Below are 10,243 nucleotides of genomic sequence, written 5' to 3'. Positions count from 1 at the left end.
CGGGACCTCCCAATACCCCCCAGACCCCCTTGAGCAGGTTCATACCTGGCACGGGGTCCCCATCTCTGTCACCGGCTAGGTTCCCCAAAACAGCCCTGGGTTCCCCTGGGATCGCCTAATCCCCCCTTCCGGACCCCTGAAAACCTCCCTCGGGAACCCCCAAAAATCCACCGTGACCCCAAAACCACCCAGAACTTACAATGGCCCCCCAAGAACCCCTCGCTAAAGTTTGTACCCAGCACGGGGTCCCCATCTCCATCATCGGCATCACCCGGGACCCCCAAACCCTCCTGGGACCCCCAAACCCTCCCGGGACCCCCAAACCCCCCCCCCGGGGCTCCTCTGCCGGAATCAACGGGAGTGGTGTTGCCCTTTTAAGGGGAGTTCCAGTGGGAACCCACAATTGCAGGAGCTCTTAAAGCGGCGATGGTAGAGAGAATCCCAAAAATCCACCCTGGGGGGCAAAACATCCTCCACAGGGGCTGGGAATGGGGGCCTCCCTAAAAATGTCACTAAAGCCGTCATGATCAACACGTGAAAAGGGCTTGTGGGGCTGCGGCCCCACAAACACCCTAAAATGGGGAGGAAAAACACCCCTGTAGTGGTGGGATCCCACCTGGATCCCCCCTGGATGGCTGCAGCCATGGCGCTGCTCCCACGCACTCCCAGTATGATCCCAGTATGATCCCAGTACAGCCCAGTCGCTCCCACTGCTGGCATCCCCCCTCACCCCTCTCTCATTCCAACCTGTCCCGGCTCCATCCCCGCTGCTCCCGCGGGCTGCCAGGGGTTCAGGGAACGGGGGAGGAGGAGGAGGAGGAGGGAGGAAGAGGCGGAGCGGCAGCAGGAAGCAGCAGGAAGAAGAGGAGAGGAGGGAGCGGGCGGCTCCAGCGCTCCCTGAAGCCGCAGAACCCCGGGACCATCGTCCCCCATCCCGCAGGTGCCCGGGGAGGGGGAGCTCGCCCCAAATATCCCGGGGCTCCCTGGGTTTGGGGTTTTTTGGGGGGAGTGTTTGGAGCTTGCAGGGCTCCAAAGCCGAGCCGCAGATGCCCCTCGGGGGGACATCGGGGGCTCCCCGGGAGGTGTTTTTGGGGGGTCCCGGTGGCGGCAGAGCCCCGTTGGGGTCGGGGGGATGCGGGTCCCCCCGCGGTGGGGGTTGGGCTTCCCGGGCCGGGCGCTCCGAGCTCTGCCGGGGCCACGTGGGGAGCGCTGGAGCGGCGGGACAGGCGGGGGGACACCGGCTTTGGGGAGCCCCGGGAGTGCCGCGGCTTCCCTGAGCGGGACCGCGAGGAGAGGAGAGCCCCAGAGCCCCAAAGCGGGGACCCCGAGACGGGGGGACCCCTGGGATTGGCAGGACCCCGGCGGGGGTGCTGGGGCTGGAGGGGCGGGATGGCCGGGGAAGGGGTTCGGGGGTCCCGGTGCTGGAAGTGGCTGCTCCCAGTGTGAGCCCAGTCACTGCCAGTCATTTCCCCATTATGATGCAATTTACCCCAGCACAGTCCCAGTTTCTCCCAGTTGCACCCACTTTTATTCAGTGTGTTGCCCCTAGTATAGCCCCAGTCACTCCCAGTATGATGCCAGTCTGTCCCAGCAGAGCCTCAATCATGCACAGTTGTCCCCAGTTGCCCCCTGTGTGGTCCCAGTTCCCCCCAGCACATTCCCAGTGGCTCCCAGTGTGGTCCCAGTCACCACCTACTTAGCCTCAGGCACTCCCAGTATATCCCAGTTGCCCTGAACATTCTCTTAGTCATTGCCAGGCACTCCCAGTTACCTCAGCATGGTTCAGTTGCCCTCAGTTTTATCCCAGTCAGTGCCAGTACATCCCAGTTGTCATCAGCATGCATCCTGTCATTGCCAGTTGCTCCCAGTTTCTCCCAGTGTGAGCAGAGTTGGCTCCCAGCATGGGTCTGGTAGTTGCCAGTAACCCGCAGTCAGGGTCCCATCAGTCCCACTATAATCCCAGTATGATTGTAGCCACTTCCAGTATGATTCCAGTCACTTACAGAAAGTCCCAGTCACTCCCAGTAGGATGCCAGTGGCCCCCAATGTGATCTCAGTTGCTCTCTGTCAATACCGGTATGACCCCAGTAGCCTCCAGTATGATCCCCATGGTTCCCTGTCTCTCCCAGTATATCCCAGTCACCCCCAGCGTGACCCTAGTCACTCCCAGTTCCTCCCAGTTGCTCTCAGCATGATTCCTATTGCTCACAGCCACTCCCAGTCAATTCCAGTAGGAGTCCAGTCATCCTCAGTGTGATCCCAGTCTAACTCAGCATGGACCCAGCTGCTCCCACTGTAATCCCAGTATGATCCCAGTTGCTGCCAGAATAGTTCCAGTTGTCCCCAGTTCTTCCCAGCATGATCCCAGCTGTGCCTAAAATAGTCCCAGTCCCTCTCAGCATGGTCCCACTCACTCCCAGTTGCTGCCACTGTGGTCCCACCTGTTCCCAGTGACTCCCAGTCTCTCCCACTATATCTCAGTCACCCCCAGCACGCTCCCAGTCACCACCTGTTCCTTCTAGTTGCTTTCAGTGTGGTTCCAGTTGCTCACAACCACACCCAATCAATCCCAGTCTGAGACCAGTCATCCTCAGTGTGTTCCCAGTCTCACCCAGCATGGTCCCAGCTTCTTCCACTGTAATCCCAGCATGATCCCGGTTGCTGCCAGAATAATTCCAGTTGTTCCCAGTTCCTCCCAGTATGATCCCTGTTGTCCCTAGAAGATTTCCAGTTGTCCCCCTCATGGTCCCAGCTGTTCCCAGTGTGGTTCCAGTTCCCCCCATTATGGTCTGAGACACTCCCCAGAATATCCCAGTTGCCCTCAGCATGCTCACAGCCATTCCCAGTCAGTTCCAGTTGCCCCAGTAAGGCTCCAGTTAGCTCAGTACAGCCCAGTCACTGCCAGTGATGCCACTCCTGGGATCCCCCAGCCCTGTCTGCGTTCCCCCCAGCCCAAATCTGCCGAGAGGAGCCCCAAGGGCTGGAAGTCCCCAGCCAGGGTCCCCAGCAAGGCTGGAGGAGCAGAGCCCTGTGTCCCCCAGGAGCCCAAAGTGGGGAGCCCAGAGAGGGGGGAGTGCCGCGATTGGCGGGACCCTCACCAGCCTGGAGAGGGGCAGGGGGGGACTCCTTGGAGCCCCTGCACCCCGAAGCAGAGAATGAGGGGAGAAGAGACCCAAGGGACCCCCAAACCCCAGCATCCCTGAGTGGGGAGGTGGAAAAGGGAGAAACTTTGTATTCCTGGGACTCCCAGCAGCCTGGGGAGGGCCGGGACCAAATAGATGCAGGACCCCCAGTACGAGTGTGACCCCCAGCAGCTGGGACATGGGGGAACCCCTGAAGACCAAAGGGGGAAGAATAGAGACAGAGAATTCCTGGGAAGCATTCTCAGCTCTGAGTCATTTTGTTCTGAGGTTTTTATGGACCCCAGATGGCTGCTGACTTTTAGAGATGGACTTAGGCAGGAGGAACCCCCTAAAGCCTTGTGCCCATACCAGAATTTCTCATTCCTAAACATTTCTCATTCCTAAACCTTGGCTGGATTGCAGAGAAGGCTGCGAGGAAGGGAAGATGCCCAGGAACAGCCAGGCAGGTGAGGAGGAAGTCAGTGCCCCTTTCCCCTTCTCTCCTGCTCCATCTCCCAGCCCAGCACGGCCCCCAGCTGCAGGACAGCCCCACTGCCGACGCTGTCCTGCTGTGGATGCATTGGGGGATCTCCTTCCCCTTCCCTCTGGCACGGAGGCAAATCCCATCCTGTCCTTGTCCTTCCTCCCCCAGACAAGGAGCTGAGGATGGAGACCAGGGAGGACGAATCCCCACAGCAGAACCTTGTGGAAGAGGCCATTTTGAGTGGCTCCATGGCACAGGAATCAAATGGGGAGAAAAAATGCCGGAGATCCTGCAGGAGTAGGGGCTCCAAACCCATCCCAGCGTGCTCTGAGGAGGAAAGACCCACCCTGTGCCAGGAAGGTGGACAGAGATTGAGCCAGTGCTCTAAGCTGGTGGTCCATGATCAGCTTCAACATGGGGAGAAGCTCCACAAGTGCTTGGAGTGTGGGAAGAGCTTCAACCAGAAGTCCAAACTGATCAGACACCAGAGGATCCACACTGGGGAGAAGCCCTACGAGTGTGGGGAGTGTGGGAAGAGCTTTCGGAGCAGCTCCCATCTCCTTGTACATCAGCGGATTCACAGAGAGGAGAGGCCCTTCCGCTGCCCCGACTGCAGGAAGGGCTTCAAGCACAACTCCACCCTCATCAGGCACCGGCGCATCCACACTGGGGAGAGGCCCTATGAGTGTGGGCAATGTGGGATGAGCTTCAGCCACCGATCCAGCCTGACCTGCCATCAGAGGATCCACACCAGGGAACGGCCCTATGAGTGTGAGCAATGTGGGAAGAGCTTCAGCCACAGCTCCAACTTGATCCAGCACCGGAACCTCCACGCTGAGGAAAGGCCATACAAGTGTGGGGAATGTGGGAAGGGCTTCAACAAGAGGTCCCTGTTGATCATCCACCAAATGATCCACACTGGGGAGAGGCCCTACGAGTGTCCCGAGTGTGGGAAGAGGTTTCAGACCAGCTCCACTCTCCTACGCCACCAGCGGATTCACACAGAGGAGAGGCCCTTCCGCTGCCCCGACTGCAGGAAGGGCTTCAAGCGCAACTCCAACCTCATCACCCACCGGCGCATCCACACCAGGGGGAGGCCCTGTGTGTGTCCCCAGTGTGGGAAGAGCTTCTCAGACAGCTCTACCTTGTCCCAACACCAACAGAGGCACCGGTAAGGGAATCCCTGTGAGTGCCCCAACTGTGGGAAGAGCTTCCTGCACTGCTCCAACTCCATCTCCTATCAGGGAACCCACATTGGGAAGACACTGGGCTGGTGATCCTTTAGTTTGGTGGTCCCTAATATTCTTTTGATTCATCTTCATCCCTTTAAAATCAGCAAAATTGGACTGAAAATCAATAAATTCATCAAAAACATCTGAAGCCTCACTTTTTACTTGTGTTTCAAGAGAATCTGGGATTCCGGGTGATATTTGGGAGGATTTGGGGGTATTTGGTGTGGTTGTCTCCATTTCTTAACGCTCAAAGAGACAAGAGGGTTTGATCTGTCACCTCAAAAACACTCCATGCCACTGAAAACTACTTAATCCCACCCCAATATTACTCAATTCCTCAGCCCCTCAGTGTGGAATGGGATTGGAAGGGGGTTGGGCAAAGTGGGTTGTAAATCGGGAGGGGTGAGGTGAGCATTGGGTGGGGCAGGATGGGTGGAATGGGGATTGGGAGGGGTGGGATGGGAGAAATATGGCTTGGGAAGGGGGTCTTGATGTCCAGAAGCTGTGAGATGGGTTTGGGTGGGGATTAGGAGGGTGTGGTAAAGTCTGGAATGAGACAGCCAAAGGTTTGGGATGATGAAGGGAGGGGGAACCCATTCTTTAGTGAGTTTTTGGGTATTCTATGTTCTTGAAGGGATTTTGGTGCATCCCTGGTTTCTGAGGTGGTTTTGGGATGGTCACTGCCCCAGCCGCTGCAGCCTCTGGTCCAGCCCCAAAGTGGCTGCCAAGCCCCTGGCACCCCGAAAACCCCACGTGTGAGAGGGGTCAGAGCAGGTGAGGCTGTGACACGGCTGTGACACTGACACGTCCCACAGTCCTGGAGATCACAGCAGCTGAGATGGCTCTGAATCCAAGGCCCTGACTTGTGCATCTCTCTCTCTTTCTTCTCCTGACTTCCTCCTCTCAAAATCTGGGTAACTTGAAGTTGCATGGTTTAGAGTTTTCTGAGTCAGTGCTTTGTGAAGCGCCTTACCATAATGCCAGGTTTAATAGAAGTTAAAAACTAAGTTAAATACTATTCCTCTGTAAATGGTTTAGTCATAGTTTCTAAGTTCAGATAAATACTGTCAAGTGCTGTTCCTTTGCTAAATTGTGAAGTTGAAGGTGTAAGTTCAGGTTAGGGTATAAGTCAAGTCCTGTTAAGTTGGAGCTCTGTGACGCTTTTAGGCCGTGTTCCTTTTATCCTTGCCCTCACTGTCCTCTTGTCACAAACACACCGGGACAGTCCTTGGTTCCTTTCTGGTTTGATTGCCTGGATTTTGTTTGGTTGTGTTGTTGCTTTCCTTCCTTGGTGTGCCTGAAGTGTCCAGTCAGGGACAGAGTGACTCTTGCAAGAAACTTTGTCATGCCTCACCACCTGTGCTCCTAACTGGTGATTTTTGTCAAATATGCTAATCCGCTAAATTTACAAAACTGTATTCACCCTTTGGGGGGCTGGGCGTTTTGTGGACATTTTCCATATCTGCCCCTTGGCGGCCTCCAATAAAGATCAGCCTTTCTATTACCTCCTCTATAATATTATCTCCAAGGCTGTTACTTTATTTCTGGGTTCTTGAAGGCATCAACACAGCCGGGCCTCATGGAACCAGGAGAGCTCTATGACACAAGGACATCTTGGGGAACCAAGTGTCAACTGCCAACACAGCAGGGCCACATGGAAGCCAGGTGCCACTTGGATAGTGCCAGGGCACGTGGAGCTCAGTGTCCACTGTGACACAGCACAGCCCCATGGAACTCAGCAGAGCATTGTGACAACAGGGAATCTCATGGATGCAAGGTTCTACTTGGGCAAAGTGGGGCCTCCTAGGACACAAAGCCTTTTCCACGTGCCTCCCTTGCCTGGCTGTGGTGTCCTTGTTTGTCAGCAGTGGTTTATTTGCCCACCTGAAGCCTCACTCCATCTCCTCCCCATCCCTGAATCTGTCCCTGTCAGTTCTGTACTCGCTGGTGCCTCCAGCCCTGAACCCCCTCATCTCCAGCCTGAGGAATAAGGAACTCATGGAGCCCATGAGGAAACTGCTGGCTGGATTTCAAAAGCAGCAACCTGCCTCTTTTCTTCTGCAGAACCTTCTGAATATAACTTATTTCAATCTCAGTCTTGGTGTCCTTTTTTTCCATTTCTGCATTTTTTTAAATACATTCCTACTGTTATGTTTTCCACAAACAAATATCACTACTCACAGCATTTCTACATGAGTATCTGCCATTATTCAGTATCTCAATGACTTTCAAAAGCTTTGTTCCCTATACATCTGAATAAAATAATGATCTTTTGCAGATGTGAAGGAAAGAGGCTCCCAGCAGAGCCCAGCACAGACAGGGACAATGGCCCTGGCTCTTTCCACATCTGCTCTTCCCAGCTCCACACTCCCCTTCCCAGCCCTTCTGTGGGTGCAAGGCCGGAGTGCTCGGGCAGTTTGGTCACTGTCCTGCTGCATGTCCGTGCTGTGACCATCCTCCTCAGCAAGGGCCTCAAAAAGCAAAGGCCACATGTGTAAGGACAGAAATAACAACTGAGATCAATTCTCCGCTTTCCATCAGCAGACAATGTCCAGCCAGCTCCTGGCAGGAAAGGATGGAGTACATGTCCTTTGTGCTTGGTATGAGAAATGTCTCAATAATAAAAGACATCCACAGCCCTCACCACCACCCCCATCGCCCTTCTTTTCCCTCAGTTTATTGCTGACCATGACATCACAAGGAATGGGAGCTCCCTTGGGTCAGTCCAGCCCAGCTGTCCCCTCCCTGTGCCCTCAGGAACACTTTCCCACCCCCAGCCCATTGGATGGGGGGTGTCAGACATGCCCTGGGCAGAGGTCAAGGCAGGGCTGGCCATGTCAGGGCAGAGCCAGGGGGGCAGCGAGATGGGAGTGTGCAGCAGCTTTGGGACAGTGCAGGACAAGCTGTGCTGGACATGGCCAAGGGCCCTGGCAAGGCTGTGCCCAGGAGAAGCCAAGTCCTGGTGTCCTGGGGCACAGCAGCCTCTGTGCCACCAAGGGCTGTGAGGAGACACCTTGTCCTGAGGCCCTGGGCCCAGCAAGGCTGGGCACTGTCAGCCCCTTGTGCTGCCCTCAGCATCCCCCTCACATCCCAGTGGCCTCAAGGATGTGCTGGAAGGAGTCCCTGGGGAGCCTTGGTCAGCAATGGCCCTGGGGGGCTCCTGAATGCTGCCAGGGACTGCAGGTTTTTCAGAGGACTTTGGGGTTTGCTTTTTTCCTGCGAGTCTTTGAGAGGTTTGTGCAATCATGGCCTCCAATTATCTGCTTTAATTAGTCCCTTGAGAGGCTTTGTCAGGAACAACACTCAGTGGGGCTCATTAATGCTTCAAGGTACTTGAGTTGTTTTAAGGTACTTGGTGTTTCCCTTTTAAAATTGTCTCTATGAGAAAAATTGGGTAATCATGGCCTTAGTTATCTGCCTTAATTAGTCCCTAGGGAGTCTTAGTCAGTAGAAATAATCAGTGGGGCTCATTAATACTTCAGGATGCTCAAGATTTATTAAGGAACTTCTTTTTGACACTGAGTCTGAGAGGTCTGTGCAATCATGGCCCCAATTATCTGCTCTAAAGAGTCCCTTGAGAGGCTTTGCATTGACACTCAGTGAGGTTCATTAATGCTTTGAGATACTCAAGGTGTTTAAGGTACTTTGAATTTTCCTTCCCTCACTGAGTCTCTGAGAGGTTTTTATACAGTCCTGGCCTCCATTTCTATCCTTCATGGACTCCATGAAGAGCCTGTGTTGGGGATGGACCTCTGTGGGACCCATTGAGGCATCGAGACACTTTGGGTTTTTCTTCTGACTTCCACTCCTGGAAAGGTTTGTGCAACCTCCTCTCAGGCCCTGAGGTTCCAGGGCTCAGCACCAAATCCACCACAGGGCTCATCAGGATCAAGTAAGTCCTGACAAACCATGGCTGTGCCTTAAGTTCCCTCCGGTCTACTGCCATTCATGAGGAAGTTTTCCTGCTGCAGTTATGGAGAAATATTTCAAAGAGCTTCTACGAAATATGTATTCCTGTTTTCAAGTGTGTATTTCAATACTGTTCTCATTACACAAGAGGTGATTGCAGCAATCTGTGGTTGATACTGAGCCAGGGTCTCCCAAGGAGGTCTGGCCTGCTCAGAGAAGCTGTGCCTTGAGGTCTGACCCGGTGTGGACAACCTTGCTCCACATTCCCAAACCACATCCTATCTCTTCTCACTCACCTGGGACCTGCTTTCCTTGGAGACCAGGCTGCATTTAGCCAAAGAAGGATTTTCTTCTTTTATTTTTGAAGCAATCTAGAACTCCTGAGTTTCCCCAGTGAAAACAGAAACCCTCCTCAGGTGTGTGCCAAGTCCAAGGTGCCACCAAGAGCACTGCAGCCCTGCCCTAGGCCAGGAGTGAGGGTGGGTCATCATCCCAACCTGCCCTGGGCCATTACAAGGGGCTGTGGCCATGGACACTGCACTGACCCCACTGCTGGCTTTGGAACCCTCATCCGTTCAAGTTTCCTTGGAAAGCACCCCAAGGACCCATTTCTGCAGCCAGGTTCCATGGCCAGGGGGGATGTGGGGGGCTGCAGGAGGTCAATGCCCCATCCCTGGAAACATTCCAGTCCAGCTGGGACAGGGCTCTGAACAACCTGATCTGGTGAAAGATGTCCCTGCTCATCCCAGGCGTGGACAAGAGGCCTGAGTGAGGCCTGAACAGCAGGCCCTGAGCCAAAGGTGACCTCTGCATCAACCTTCCAACCAAAGGGGGTCAGGTCTCTCAGGAAGTGTTTAAGGGAGCTGCTAAAGCATGTAGGAAAAAAATTAGGGAGGCCAAAGCTCAGTTCGAACTTAGAATGGCAACTTCTAATGTTTTTACAAATATATTAATGCTAAAAGGAAGGGTAAGACCAACCTTTGTTCTTTACTGGACAAGGCAGGGAACTTTGTAACTGCAGATGAGGAGAAGGCAGAAGTGCTTAATGACTAATTTGCCTCATTTTTTAGTGAGGAGACGACTTGACTTCAAGACAACTGCCCTCCTGGGCTGGTAGATGGTGTCAGGGAGCAGAATGGTTCCCTCATTATCCAAGAGGTGGCAGTCAGAGAACTTCTGAAATGCCTGGATACCCATAAATCTATGGGACAGACAGGATCCATCCCAGGGTGATGAGAGAGCTGGCAGATGAGCTTGTGAAGCCACTCTCCATCATCTACCATCAGTCCTGGCTCACTGGTGAGGTTCCAGATGACTGGAAGCTGGCCAATGTGACACCCATTCACAAAAAGGGTGGGAGGGAGGATCCTGGTAATTACAGACCAGTCAGCCTGACCTCAGTACCTGGCAAGATAATGGAACAGTTTATACTGAGTGTCATCACACAGAATTTACAGGATGGCCAGGGTATCAGACCCAGCCAGCACAGGTTTAGG

Source organism: Hirundo rustica, unplaced genomic scaffold, assembly GCF_015227805.2.
Source record: "Hirundo rustica isolate bHirRus1 unplaced genomic scaffold, bHirRus1.pri.v3 scaffold_152_arrow_ctg1, whole genome shotgun sequence".
NCBI classification, from domain to species: domain Eukaryota; kingdom Metazoa; phylum Chordata; class Aves; order Passeriformes; family Hirundinidae; genus Hirundo; species Hirundo rustica.
This window is presented reverse-complemented; position numbering follows the sequence as displayed.